General features: G+C 34.3%; 1 protein-coding gene across 1 annotated transcript in view; it reads left to right on the top strand.

The window, feature by feature from the left end:
* Window positions 1-11628: 11628 nt before the first annotated feature.
* Window positions 11629-14827, top strand: part of fam107b (family with sequence similarity 107 member B) — a 66363-nt gene continuing 63164 nt past the window's right edge. Inside the window, exon 1 of the mRNA XM_015353225.2 lies at window positions 11629-11736. The gene's annotated coding sequence lies outside the window, so the exon portion shown is untranslated. The remainder of the gene's footprint in view (window positions 11737-14827) is intronic.

The following is a 14827-nucleotide window of genomic DNA, read 5'->3' as shown; positions in this document are numbered from 1 at the left end:
CTTTTACGAAGACCGTCCCTGAACATTTGTTTTTCTAGAAGATGCAGGCATTATATATCTTGCTAGTATTCATTTATCAAAACACAGATTTGATAGACGCAGTAAGGTGGTAAAACCTTATGATGTGGATGGACATGAGTCCCTTTGCTGTTTAGTCACCTGTGAGGGCAAGGTGAACCAATCTGTTCAAAACCTACAGTATGCTTTGCTGACAGTCATCTACACCAAAAGATATTTAGGAAATAAAATGTAATTGTCAGTTATTTATCTTTCTGTACTTTCTGTATGAAGGATGAGAATGGTTCACACTTTTACTCCAAAATATGCACTCAATAGAACTGCTGACCATTTTTCATCCTGTGAGTCCCACAGTGCCTCCAGCATGTTAGCCCTAAGGGCTGTTATCAAACAAAGCACAAGTGAAGCCAAGAGTCTGGAAAATCTGCCCTTCAGCTAATGCTCAGGAGTCCAGTGGGAGACGAAATGGAACACAAACCCGATAACTCAAATCATGGTGGTTTTGTTCCTGACACGAAAATGATGTAAACAAGGCTCTACACAATACGGCATTTTGTCCTCCAGGAAACATCTATGATAGTGGTCTCTAAATCAGAAACAACTGTGCCTTTATCTCGATTACTAGTAGCAGTTCTTGGAATATTTTTCTTTATTAATTCATATTTCATATTTCCATTTTATTGCCAGTAAAGTAGATTTGACATTAATAGAGCATTTAATAGAAAGGTGAAAAAATCTTAATGACTAAAAATAAGTAGTACAAATCATTTTAATTTTACTACCTTTTAATTTCACTTCTGCTATGCATATTTTATGCATATATTCTACATAGGCAGTCATGTGACATTACAGTAGTTGTAGTAGTGTATTTCTATGTTATGAGCTTGAACCTGTTTCTAATATGCTTATTCAATTTTTTTTCTGTAAAAAATAACAGACTTACTTACGTTTAACTGACCTTTTTAATTAACTGGTGATAAAGAATACAACTTGCTCTTTTCAGTAGCTTTTGGAGTGAAAATCCCGACTCATGAGGTGTTGAAATTACAGGTTGTTCATTCTTTTCTATCTTTACTATTTACTACAATGTTTCAAAGAATGAAGCATAAAATAAATGTTCCACCCTGTTCCTGAAACCCCATTTGTTCATACTGTATGTTGTATGTATCAAGTTGCAAACTAAGATGAAGAAGTGCCAGTAAAAGGGGCTATATGATCATACAGTAGTGTAGACTTAAAAGATGATACACCAAATTCAGATGTAAATTGGATTACAGATAAAAGAAGAAGCAATTTACAATAAATATATACTGTAAATGATATATTAGGAACTCCATTCCATCTTCTGCAGTATGTCTATTCAGAAATTACATGAACTTACTTTTTAAAAAATGATACACTCAGAGAAACAGAGGATTTATAGTGGTCTGTTAGAGAATTGAAACATTTCTGTCCTTCACTAGGTTTACCAAGTGTGACCTCATCCACTACAAAGCATTAAGGTAATTGCAGCCTTAGGTTATGTACCCTGCACTGCAGCTAGAACATCTTATCTGGTAAAGCTTCTTATATAGAAAACTTAAAACATACCCCACTGTGTTTGTCAATAACATCACATTAATTAAGCGGAAGTCTGAACATTTATGAGCACAGGCTAATGAGATGCTGGGTCAGCACAGAACAGTTGATGAGGCACTGCAGTAGATGGGGACACAGTGAATGAGTGTGCAAAGACTTTTATGGTCTAAATTGAAGCTACTCTACCAAGAATAAAAACCCAGTACCAAGAATAAAAACCCAGTCAACACTATCATCCAGTGCAGCAATTGAAAGCCTCCTGCTTGCCTGTCTCTACCTGTTATTGGTTATATTAATTGAGTATCTATTGACTTCCACATGCAGCCACTGTGTAATATCTACAGTGTGTATAATGTCCACTTGAAAAATGAAGACACTAACACCTCTCAAAACAGTTTTTATCTACAGCTGTGAAAGACAATTAACCGGAAAAAGGAGCAAGTTACAGGTAAATATTTTAATTAGCTGTAAGAACTTACAAAGGAGGGTGATAAGCATTATTAAAGGGGTGATTCAGTAATCAGTGCATTTGAGCTAAGTATTGCTTTGAGCTTCTTTCATGTGAGCTACTGGCCAAGGACCTATATGAAGTGCAAGACTAATCTTACTGTGCCACAGCATCCTTTGCCAAACTTAAAATCAATAAGGCTTAGGTAGACAGCAAAGTCAGAGCCTCCCACAGAAGCACTGATTAAGTAGATATTATCAGACAGATACTGTATGAAGACTCCGGAGTTCAAAGGTCTGGAGCCTGGACAGCAATGATAAATTGATTCAGATAGACATCAAGAATACACCACCAAGTGTTCAACTAAAAGACACATCTAACAAGGTAGCATATGTCAGTTTCTAAGCATTGAGTGTTTGGCAACGTCACACTCATGCACTATCTATCAGTAATCTCTTTAAAATGTATTTCCTGATACTTTGCTTGAAACAGTATCTAGACGCTATCTAGACGCAGATCGAGCCTCTGACCTAATGAAAACGAAAGCATTTTCTATGTCCCCCTCCAAAATAGTTCAAACCGGCTAAGCTGCAGTTTTCTCACTCCCAAGTTACTATTATTTCTTTCCATATAATGAAAATAGCTTAACTTTTTAATAGAAAAAAAGGGAGATAAACAAAACGTATGCTGAAGTGCTTTGTTATCCAGAGTCTGTTTAGGGGTACATCAAGCAACTGCCTTTCTTTAGTCACTGTGAGCTCACATGCATAGAAGATCATTCAGTTCAAACTTCTAAATGCATCCTCTCTTAATATCTTTCTAAATCAATAGCCTATTGGGAAGTAGCAATTATTTTACTAGAAGAAGCTAAATGATGCAGACCACAAAGCTCATTCTGAGATTAATGTAAAAAATCCTCTTGATTTTTTTAAAAATTCTATTTTTTTTCTTCCTTTTATGCAATTAGTTTTTTTAACAGTTATTTGGCTAACATAAATACCTGTGACAAGATGGAGATAAACTGCTGTCAGGACAGACACGTGTTTTCACACTGTCAGCCCAATGCACAAAACTGAGTGAGACTGCCAGATTAATGACTAACACTGTTCTAATTGATAGCACTGCAAGTGCTACAGGCTGGCTAGATTTCTGGATTGGTAACTGTAAATGTTGACCAAACAGGCAGGATAGCAAACACTACAGAAACTGGAAATGAAATTCTAAATAACTTGGTCAAAAATGAAAACACTGCTACCACTGGGTAGAAAACATTTTATACAGACAGATACATTCAGGTAATAAAATCTTAAAAAATATATAAAGCTGCTTATGAAAAAGACTATGTGGGAAAGCAAACCAAAAAATATATAGTTAGAAAAGGCAATGTATGTTAAAAACCTCATGTAGAAAATTACAGATTTGTTTTAGAAATGTACAGTTCTGACCCTTATGACCCTTATATTAGGATCTGCGCCTGTGACCGGAAGGTTGCCAGTTCAAATCCCACGGCCGGCAGAGGAATCCTACTCCGTTGGGCCCCTGAGCAAGGCCCTTAACCCTAACTGCTCCAGGGGCGCCATACAATGGCAGACCCTGCGCTCTGACCCCAAGCTTCTCTCCCTGTCTCTGTGTCTGTGTCTCCATAGAGAAAAGCTGGGGTATGCGAAAAGACGCATTCCTAATGTAAGAAATTGTGTAGGGCTAATAAAGATACATTACATTATTACAGAAAAGATACTACTGCACTGAGATTTTTTGGAAGATGGTATATGTACATTACAAAGCTTTAGTCTTAAAGAAGATATGATGGGATGTGATGCAGAAATACACAGATGTTTTTTCATGAATTGGTAGTATAAGCTCCTCAGGACTGAGATCCTCATTTAGTTACTAACTATGAAACCAATTAACCTTCTCTTTCTTGAAATCTTTCTTATATTCTCTAAAGTCTTTCTAGTACCGAGAACCTTGGATAACTAGTAGTGATCCTTCATTTTCGAGAATCCCTGTCAAAAACAGCTAACGGTATAGCTGGGATTCAAGTCAGCATTCTAAGGACTATAGAGTCCAACTTGTGCACAGGACTGAGATCTTTGCATGTTGCCACCTGTGAGCCCTTCCCTTTGTTTAATTGTAACTAATAAGTAATTGTGAGACTCCACAATGGCTCCGGTGGTTGAGCCATTTGCTTTGAGCCCTGACAGATAACCAATAGTCAAGAATTGAGTCTAACATTTCCTTAGACAAACAGGGATTCCTGTGACTTAAAGGTACCTGAAGGTTCGAAGTGAGGTTAAGCACAATTTGTGAATGTGTTGGGTGGATGCTATCTATTACTGCCTTCATGTTGTATATTTGTATTGTTTGTCTTTCATTTAATTTAACTCATACCAAACCAAATTCCATGCAACTAGTTGTTATGGCAATAAAATGTTGAGCTGTAAGTCATGATGCCTGAAATAGCTGAGTGTGTAAAGCTGAGTGTGTAAAGGATGAAAACAAATCTAAAAGATCAGTCATATTCGATTGCCCAGTTTGTAACTTTCAGTATTTTATATGTGTAATTTATTTTAGAGTTTAAGTACACTTTTGTGTGGGACAGGGAACTACAGTATGTTTCACCCTTATTCGAAATCTTAAACCTACATCACACTGGTCAAATGATTCAAACAGTATTGTGTTCAGTAATAATTCAGCAATTATTTCAACTAATAATTAATTATTCCAGCTTCCAGCTCCTGGTCAGAGTTTAACCTTTTAAAATGTGGCTGAGGGTGAAAATAATGAAGGGAGTGAGAATTAGCCCACTAGAAGCTCAGCAATCACCCATAGCCCAATTTAAACACACAGACAGGCAAAGGATTCACAGATAAGCAATCAGATGCAAACAGTGGAACTATTTACAATACCAACATGCTCATACCTCTCTGTCCTAATACCCCTATGTCCTTTGCACTCAAGTCCACTCAATGAGGTCAAGTTCAGTATTGGATGCCCAAACTGGTTATACAGTACCAGGTTCTATTCTCTAGCAATCCAGATAAGGCCTTAACAGTGTGTGCTGCCCTGAGTCATTAAATTAATGTAGTGTGTACAGGTAAATGTCTAAGTGTCCTGCTACCTTACCAATATGAAAAAATAAATGTAAATAATATATAAATACATATATCATAACTTTAAACTGTGTTGTTATTGCAATATGAAAATCTGTCTGGAAAATAACCACTGTTTTGCCATACATGTGAAAATATAATTGAAGACACTTTAAAATATTTTCCTTTGTATTTAAATGTTTTGATTGAAATACAACTGCTGCATGACTTTAGTATGTTTTAAAATGTGTTTTGTTGGATTTTCAAACATATTACAATCCATTTTTAAATACCACAAATTTATAGACCATTGCAAAGTAGTATTTCCAGAATATCGCTTTATATTTCCTTTCAATTTGTCAATTTATTTTAGGACAATTTGGAATATATTAAACTGCACAAGACCGATTTACTCAGTGTAATTACACCTTGTGCAATCCAGACATCAATGTTTTTTTTTTTGCTGATACAGATGCAAAGGGACAGACTTATCTTAGGAGAAGAACCATATTCTTGTAAGACCAATTTTTATTTAAACATTTAATTTATTTTTTATGTATCAAGGTAAATTTGTTTTATTAGCTACGATTGTTATGATTAATTATTTTTTTAAGCTATTTTTAGATTTATTTGAAAATAATTTGATTATTACTTTATGTAAATAATTAGTATTAGTATTGTCTTGAGTTTTCCTGACCAGGATTTGCTGGAATGATTATGTAAATCATTTGATGTGGAAAAGTCACATGAGGAGTCTAGAATTTTCTAAAAGTGATTCACTTCTAGATAAAAAAAGGCGGGAACTGACCGAGTGAGAGGAGGGAGAGGGATTCAGCACTCTGCTGTCATTCTGCTAAGTGAACTTTTGTTTTATTTTTCTTTACTCCTTATAGGTCATTGTTATTAGATTTTTTTTTGTTATTGTAAATAAATTTGTAAATTTGTAAATATAAAAAGAATAAAAAAAAGAATCGCTGACTACCTTAACCTTTCTGTGCCGTAAGGCTATTAAACCACAAACAATGAAAATATTTGAATTGGTCCAGGATACTCCCTCACTGACTCTAGAGCCAGCAGTATGTTAAATATTTATTAATCTATGTTAATCTGTCATCTCAGTTTACCATAAATAATGAAATATTATACTGTACTGTGCTTTCCAGACAAGACATGACCTTAATTGCAGACAACTGTGTTACTTAGCTTTATGTTCACAAAAACCTTGGCATTTAAAAGAAAATATCATTTTATGTGCAAGTAGAAAAGACATGCTAGGAGATTTATGGAAACTAAGCATAGGTTGATCTTGACACCTCCAATGAAAATTCAAATTGCTGCTGTAAATGGTACTGGCTGAACATTAGGAGGTACCCTTCCCTCTAAACTAAACCTGCAGACCAAGGCTTCAGTATGGTGACACAGGACACTGTGGTGTAGGAGGGGCTCGGTGAGTTCTGCAGTTTCTCTCTGCTCTACATAGGAGCATACAGAGTGCTACACTTCAACACCATATAAAATAAGTTCCTTCCTATATGTAAAGTGCATTCCGAATATTTTTGGGGGATGAAAAGTGTTATATAAAAGTTATTGATTATAATTATTGTAAGTCATAATCCAAAGATTTAGAATCTTCAAATATACAATCACAAATGTTCAATGTAACACTTGTCAAATTCAGAAACATATTTTAAAATGAATTAAAACTAGTGTGGGAGAAAATTGTTTTTTAAAGCTAAAAATAATTTTAAAAATAATCTATTACAGACACCGTAAATTAATTTGTGCAAGGCCATACCTTCTTTAATCTAAATTAATAAGATTAAAAGATGGAGAAAATATCCCTTAAAGATCAATTATACTTAAACTTATACCTGTACCTGGTATCTATAAGAACACTACATAACTCATTATAACAGGTAGTGAGTTATGTGTTATGTTTATAATTATTACAAAATTTGAATACATTTTATTCAAGCAATTTTAAACTGACTTTTTAAAATTATTTTCACAAACATTTTTGGCAATTAACCTTAAAAAGTAATCTTTCACACAAGCAATTTGTAACTGTAACGGAATATTTTTAAAAATAAATTTCCCCAACACTGATAACAACATGATATCATGCATGACAAAAATGATTCACATGTTCATTAGTGTGTGATGCTTTCAAATGTATTCACATGTGAAAATGTTTTTTATAGCTGGAATTGTCTTGCAACATTTTTACCCTTTTTTGACAATACAAGCAAAAAGAATGGGATTCCTGGTTCTATTTTTCTTTAGATTGACTCATAGCATTCACCAGTAGGAAGCAGGCGATAGGACAGGGGATTATGATGACCACTACAGCTCTTTGACCCTTGGTGTCTTTAGAAATTCTGTTGTTGACTCAGAAAGTCAGCTGTTGATGTCATCAGGACTTTTGGTCATAGTGCTTGCATGCTGAGAGACCAAATATCTAACAAATTAGAGACCACCAAGTATCATTTCAGTTGGCACTGTCTTTGATATTTGCAACATTCCAGTTTTGTTCATGCCTGGAGAAGTGTTCTGACTTTGAAGAGTTGAAATAGGCCTGTGACAAATTCCTTATTTTGGAGAGTCTGTGCAGGAGGATGGATATTTTTGTTGTTGGACACTTCTGGCTGTCAGGCTCCTCAACACCCTGGTACCTACTGCACCTACTCCAAATCTGTAAACCTATTTCTTTTTTGCCTAATCTCAGGCATACTGTCTGATGTATTCTTTGTACAATTCTTTGCGCAATCCTGGAAAGTAAATGACACTATGCACATTGCACTTTATGTACCCTGTACCCTGTCAGAAATGTCTATGTCTACATTGTCTATAGCATTGTCTTGTCAGTGTCTTGTCAGTATTCACACTGCAGACCTGGATAATGATATCTCGCTCATCTGTATACTTGTATATGCCTGGATTGATAAACAAACTTGAATTTTAACTTGAACTATGTAAAAAATGAAGACATTCTATCTTATGGGCATTGTTTCTTTAAGTGTGGTGTTTTGTACTATTTTAATTAATTCACATTGTATGGGATCTTCAAATATCCAATCACAACAATTTAAGGCAAACTATGCATGAACAGATTAGAGGAAGAGCAGCCAATCAATTATACTGTATATACTAAACAAATCAAAATGACTTTATTGTCAGGTGTTCCTCACCATTAACATGAAATGTTGCTATTTAGACATCCATGGAGCTCATAGACAACTTAAAAGTGCTCTAAAATCCGTGAGGATTAACTTTCAAAATAAACCTAAATGGCTAACATTTGAACAGAAGATCACTGAAGAATTGTGATTCTTTAAAAAAGGAACACTTTTGAGGCAAAAGAGTAACAAGAGTATAATGTTTAAGATTTAGCATAGCAGGGTACAGTACACTGTATGTAACACACAACATTACATAATATAAGTTTATCCATCCATTTTCTAACACCTAAATCCAATTCAGGGTAGCCGAGGAGCAAGCAACAGGTGCAAATCCAATACAGGGACACTAACCCCAGGGCCAGTTGACCCATCAGTATGTATTTGGACCGTGGGAAGAAACTAGAGCACCTGGAGGAAACGCATGCACACATGGGAGGAGCATGCAGACTCCACACAGATAGCACCATAGGAACTAAACACAGGTCATCAGTGCTGTGAAACTACAGTATAGTTTATATTAAATGAAACCGTAAAACTGTGACAAAGATGATTTAAACATTTCACCAAATTATATTGACTAGAAATATCTTATTAATTCTAAAATAACATACTGATCATAAGTGCATCTCCAAATGAAAGTGTGGAAAATACATTAATTTTTTTTTTAATTTTAGAAAGTAATTTGTAGTGATTCGCTACCTCAAAGGTAAAGCTGATGACTTAAAGTAAATTAATAAAATAAAGTAAAAAAAAACAACATTGCTATTAAAAGGTTTGTAAATTGCTTTGCAGATTTTTCCATTCAAAACAAATGACTTTAAATATGGTTTTCAATCTAAATAGCTTTTATATTTATACTTATTATATTTTAGGGTGCTTTGCGACCAATTATAGTTAATTAAAGAGGAGGGGCAGTTTTTTTGAGGCTGCAGGATACTAGCGTGGGTGACAGACCAAGTGCATGAGCTGGGCAGTTACACAGATGGTTCAGACTGCAGTCATGGTGTTAGTTCAGTGGTGGTTCAGTTTTAACATCAAGTGATGTGTTTTCTACATGTTCCTCTTTTTGGTAAAAATATTTTTTTTTTGTAAAAACCACTTGTGAAATATAAATACTGAATGGGCGTTGTGGTGACTGGATAAAGACATTGGAGTAATTAGGACCAGAATTTGGTGATTTTCATAGTTACCCTCTATGAATCAGCTCATTATTGAGTTTCTAGAACTTTTTAACTCAGGCTGACCAAGAAAAGGGGAAACATTCATAGGTTATCAATCAATGAATCAATTTATAGTATTCTTATAATATATAACATGTTTCAATCAAGAGCATTCTCAGGCATTACACGACTAATACATAAAACTAAATATATAGTAAGCAGAAAAAGAATAATAAAACACAAAAATAATGATGTATAAGTTATTAAATTAAAGAAAGAGGTTTTATAAGCACATGCATTGTAAGGCAACATAAAAAGTTGCAGTTTTAACTTTGTGTGCATCACTTACTTTTTTTTTACTCAGTTTTAATTCTATATGCTTTCTATGCATTTAAACTACCTTCTATGGAGAAAGAAATAATTAAAACTTCTTCTGGGCTTGAAATCCCCCTCAGTGATGTAACGGTGCTTCAATAGAAAAATAATGTCATCTCATTTTTTAATGTCCCTTTACGTGGGCATTATTACTATCAGACATCATGCTATACATTTTCTAACCACTTTATCCAATACAGGGTCACAGAGAAGCTGGAGCTTATATTATATTCCATTTATTATTTACTGTATCTCATGGGCTTTAGCAACAACTGAAAATGAGTGTTCCCATAACTACCTGACAATATTATTGAAAGACAGAAAAGGTAGTGATGAGTACAAATGAGGTCAGATTCACCACTGGAGCCTGAGCTGAAATACTAGCTTTCAAGCAAAACTCAAGATATTTCACGCTGTTAATGTTCAGAAATTTCATACAACTGTAGAAAACTGGATTTTTGAGTGAAAATGTAAAAAAAATATGTATTTTTTACATCACCAATTGTTGTTAACTGAACTATTTCAGAAACAAGCCTGGAATTTTTCTAAATTTTACTTACTTTTTCTAAACCTTGATGTGATAGAAGTGTCAACAACCTGTGTTTTTCAGCTTTTCATTTGCAACAGACATGAGCCTTGAGTGCATGCCACTTCTGCACTGATCACAAGCTCACATTTTAGAAGTGATCAAACTTGAACTTTACTATAAGGTTACAAACTCATGTTCTTTAAACAGAGTGAGCAGTAAAAAATAATAACTTTGCTAAACAGTCCATCATAACATTCCACAGATTCAGAAGATGATGTACTTTTTACATCTAATAAAACCTTAAACAATAGCAGAGTAAGAAACATATCGGGAGAAAGCCTCATGCTGCTCACTCAATATCACACTGGGGATCTCAATTTAAAAAGTCTGTTTTTGTTAAACGTGTTACAAGACTAGCTTGTATTTAATCCTCAAATTAAAATGTTTCGTTCATCTGTAAATTTACGCCAAAGGCTTGGAACTAAGTGCTCTCAAAGCTTGAGTATCCACTGCAACCTTTGATGAATATCATTAATGAGTACACAGCAAGCACACAGTGTGACAGGAAACCACAGTCTGATGTTAAACAGCTATACAACAAGCTTCGCAGAAGCAAGACATCTTGAAAGAAATTAAAATTCCACACAGTATATCTTGGCTTTTCTTTATTTTCAAGGTCTACAGTTATACTGTATACAGTATGATGCAAAATTTGCTCTTACATATATTGAGCAAGTCAAATAGGCTGTGAAGTTACCACAAACTTTATGCCTTTGGGTTTTTATGCTTTACTGAGTTTTAAGTACTGGAGACAGCATCACGGCTGATGTGTCACATAATTTTTACACTGTTGTCTAAAACACTGGCTACAGAACATACTCAAAAAACACTACCCAATTTGTGATATCTTACAAAATATTGCATTCCAAAATAGTCCAGCAACATGTAAGTAAATGCACATCACCATTGTCTTATTTGGGTTGTTGCTTTTGTAAATCCCATTGAATATTAATATTTTAACCCAAAGTTTTTTATTTTCAGTCTTCTCAAAAGATAGTGTACAGTATATAACTTTGAAAAGTCACATAAAACCTATTTTATGTAGAAATCATTTAAAAATACCAAAAAAGTACCTAAAATAAAAACAGAATGTTTTACTGCAGCCCCACTCAATATTTCATCTACCTGTGAATGTGCTAAGGCTGCCTTTTGCTTTCGTTTTTGCACTGCTAGTTGCAGAGAGGAAGTCAAATGCAAGGATTCTTCAGCTAAAGACACAACTTTAAGAAGATTTTGGAGCAAACTCAATAAACTTAGCTTCAAGAGCTGTTTTCCTTAAATAAGTTATCTGATAGTGGTGAGTAGAGATTTGTTTGGGTAATATGACAAGAAAAACTAAGCAATGTTTTTAGAAGTTTCACTTTTCAAATTAGCCTCAGAGAGCATTTGATGAGTAAAAATTCTCAATCTATATCTTTTCAAAGCAGGTATGCTTTGCCTTTTAGATTTTGACCTGTATTTGCTTGTGATCTGTGTTAATGGAAATAACTATACATTTATTTTTGGCAGAGAAAAAATACCCATAATGATCCTCCTTTCCAAAGTGAATTTAAGCATTGCTTGAATATTAAAAGTTGAAAGTTTGTTAAGCTAATGGCTAAAATGGATATCGGGGGACACTAAATATTGAAAAAAATAATGTCGGAATACTAAAAAGTTATCTGGAAGTCTTACTTATAGATCTACAGGCATCTGTTTTGCATGTCAGTGAAATTTAAATAAAACTACTGCTTAGATGATATTTCTTTTTTCAAATATTGTTGAATTCAAATCAAATATATACCAAACAACAATGAATGTTTCATTGTTTTGGAAATATTAAAAAAAAAAACTTGCTTCAAAAACAGTGAGAAGAAGAGTGTTATTTCCTTGTTTGCGGATGGACTTTAACGCATGTTTAGATTTCCCTCCAACATATTAATTACTTCCTAGGAGGATCAGAAGGCTGTGATTACCCCAGTATAGAGCTGGCTTCACGGCAGGATTTTTCTTTTATCCCAGAAGGAACTTCAAAGAGAGCTGGGACCCAACAGTAGAGACGAAAACACTAATAAAGTGTACAGATCACTTGTGCAAGGAGGAGGAAGTATTTAAAAAAGCGTTTTCACAATTTCTCTAATGTTGTGACAATTAAAGAGGCAAGAGAAGGGCTTTAAGCATAAACTGTAATTACACTAATCTCAGGAGCTGAACAGCCCTTGGCAACACATCTTATGGGTACGTTTCATTTAGCAATTTTTAGGAATTAAGACCTAAAACATTGACATGTGAACAGGGTTCTTGTCCAGATAATTAGCTTGAACAAGCAAGTTACATCTGAGCTGGAATGAAACTATTGGGTCTGAAGAATTGGATTTGCTCATGAATTGGCATATATAGTAGGACAGAAAGCAAAGATCCAGTACAGGAGTCCTGATTAACGACAATAACTTGTCTTGAAGTCTTGGTTGAGCTCCATAGACCAGATATCATGAGACTAAGCCTGAGTTATATTGTTGTTGTCAAAGAATAAAAAAATGCAAAATGTATAAAAGGGGATACAAAGAAAAAAATTAAGGACTATTTTTCTCAAAAATAAAAATATCTTATGGTAATACCTACTTTTTCTTGAATAGTATCTCATATTCAATTGGCTCAATCATTGCATTTTCACTAATTAAAAATACTCCCATGTAGTGTTGTCAGGGTGAGCTACATCACTACTACCCGTCCTGTAGGTTTTGTGGACTTGAATAATCAAAAATGGAAGATGGCTTTGACAAACCCATGTTTCATAAGGAAGTGTGTGTTCCCCCAAATGACTCCTCACCTACCCCCACCCCCCTCCCATGCTGGCTCAAATTTTGGAACTGTACATAAAAAAAGATTAGTAATAGCATATTTGCATATAGAAACCACTGTGACATTAAAAGTGACTCATTAGATGACCATTTGCCTGCAAAGAAAACATCCTCTTTGCCATGACATACAGTACAAGATCTCGCCTCAGTCTCTTAAGGTCTTCTTGAGACTCCAGTGTCCTCTGTTTCTCATGGTGTCAGAAACAGATGGATGACATTGTCTTCACTGTGGGTGGTGAGAGGATCAGTGCAGCGTTGTGGCTCAAAACCAGACTAGAGAGATACAAGCAGATTGTGTTGTGAAGGAAATGAATGGTCTCTGGACAGGAAGACTTATGTTGAGAGCCATGTGGGGTACAGTTCCATTTCCCCTGCTGCCAAACTAAATTGTGTGGGTTAAGGATCAAGAGAAGGGGCTAGAAATGTCAAATTCTGTAGTTGAGTAATCTATTATTAGACTAATATATAATATGTTAAACCGAGCTAATATGAATAAAGTCATCATCTATACTGAATGCAGGGTACCTGAACCTGTATCTAAGAATGTGGCTCTGTGAAAGCCTCAGTTCATGCAGTGTTCCAAATCTGGCAGGGAGATGCAGAAAGAATAAAGAAAAGAAAAACTATAGTCAGTACATGTAAATTTGGTTTACATGGAGTAGCTGTAATTCCAATTGACAAGGCAGAGAAATTGCTCAGTGATTCATGGCCTGACTTTCATTAAACTTGTCTCTCATTTTTGTAAAGGCTGTAGAATGTGAAAGTTAAAGTTAAAATAAAACACAGCTGGAAAGAATGGAACAGTGGAACAAATGAAAGATAAGACCCATGATTATATTGTCTTCATGTAAAAAAATATGCTTGTGTTTTTTTCTTAAACCAGACTTGTATAACTGAAAAAATGCCACAAAAATACATTAATTGTACTTTCTTTAAGAATAATTTGTAATTTCATCAAATTTGTAAAGACACAATCTCTGTATATTAATGCAATTATTGTATGAACTGCATCAAAATATACATATAAAAACTGAAGTGGCAAAAGGTACCTGTCTCAAAAAGGAAAAGTGTAACGCTTGATATTACTTATTAATTATTACTTATATTATTATTATTTATTGCTAAGAAATATTTACATTAAACAATGGGACTGCATAATGTCAGTCATTCAGAAATACATTTATATTTTTTGTCTGAAAAAGGAACTTGGAACTTTGACCTTACTGACCTTTTTCTATTTTATTTGAAGTTTTCTCTCGTTCTTCAGGAAACACGTCACTTCAGTGTGAAGAATTTTTCCTTGTTATTTACTAAAGCATGGAAAAAAATACAGTTAACTGCTGAAGTATTTGAATGAGTGCATTAGAGCTGTTAATATTTGTAACACACTATTTTGTAAAAAAGCATAAATTAGAGAAATTTTAAAATATCTGGTACATCTATCATAAAACAACAACAAAAAAGCGTATGTAAAAATGCCAAAAGTATTTAATATCTAGACAGATAACTGTCTACAAAAACAGTGACTGTATTTTCTTTTGTTCCTAC

The sequence above is a fragment of the Lepisosteus oculatus genome, chromosome 7 (assembly GCF_040954835.1).
Source record: "Lepisosteus oculatus isolate fLepOcu1 chromosome 7, fLepOcu1.hap2, whole genome shotgun sequence".
Taxonomy (NCBI): domain Eukaryota; kingdom Metazoa; phylum Chordata; class Actinopteri; order Semionotiformes; family Lepisosteidae; genus Lepisosteus; species Lepisosteus oculatus.
This window is presented reverse-complemented; position numbering and strand designations above follow the sequence as displayed.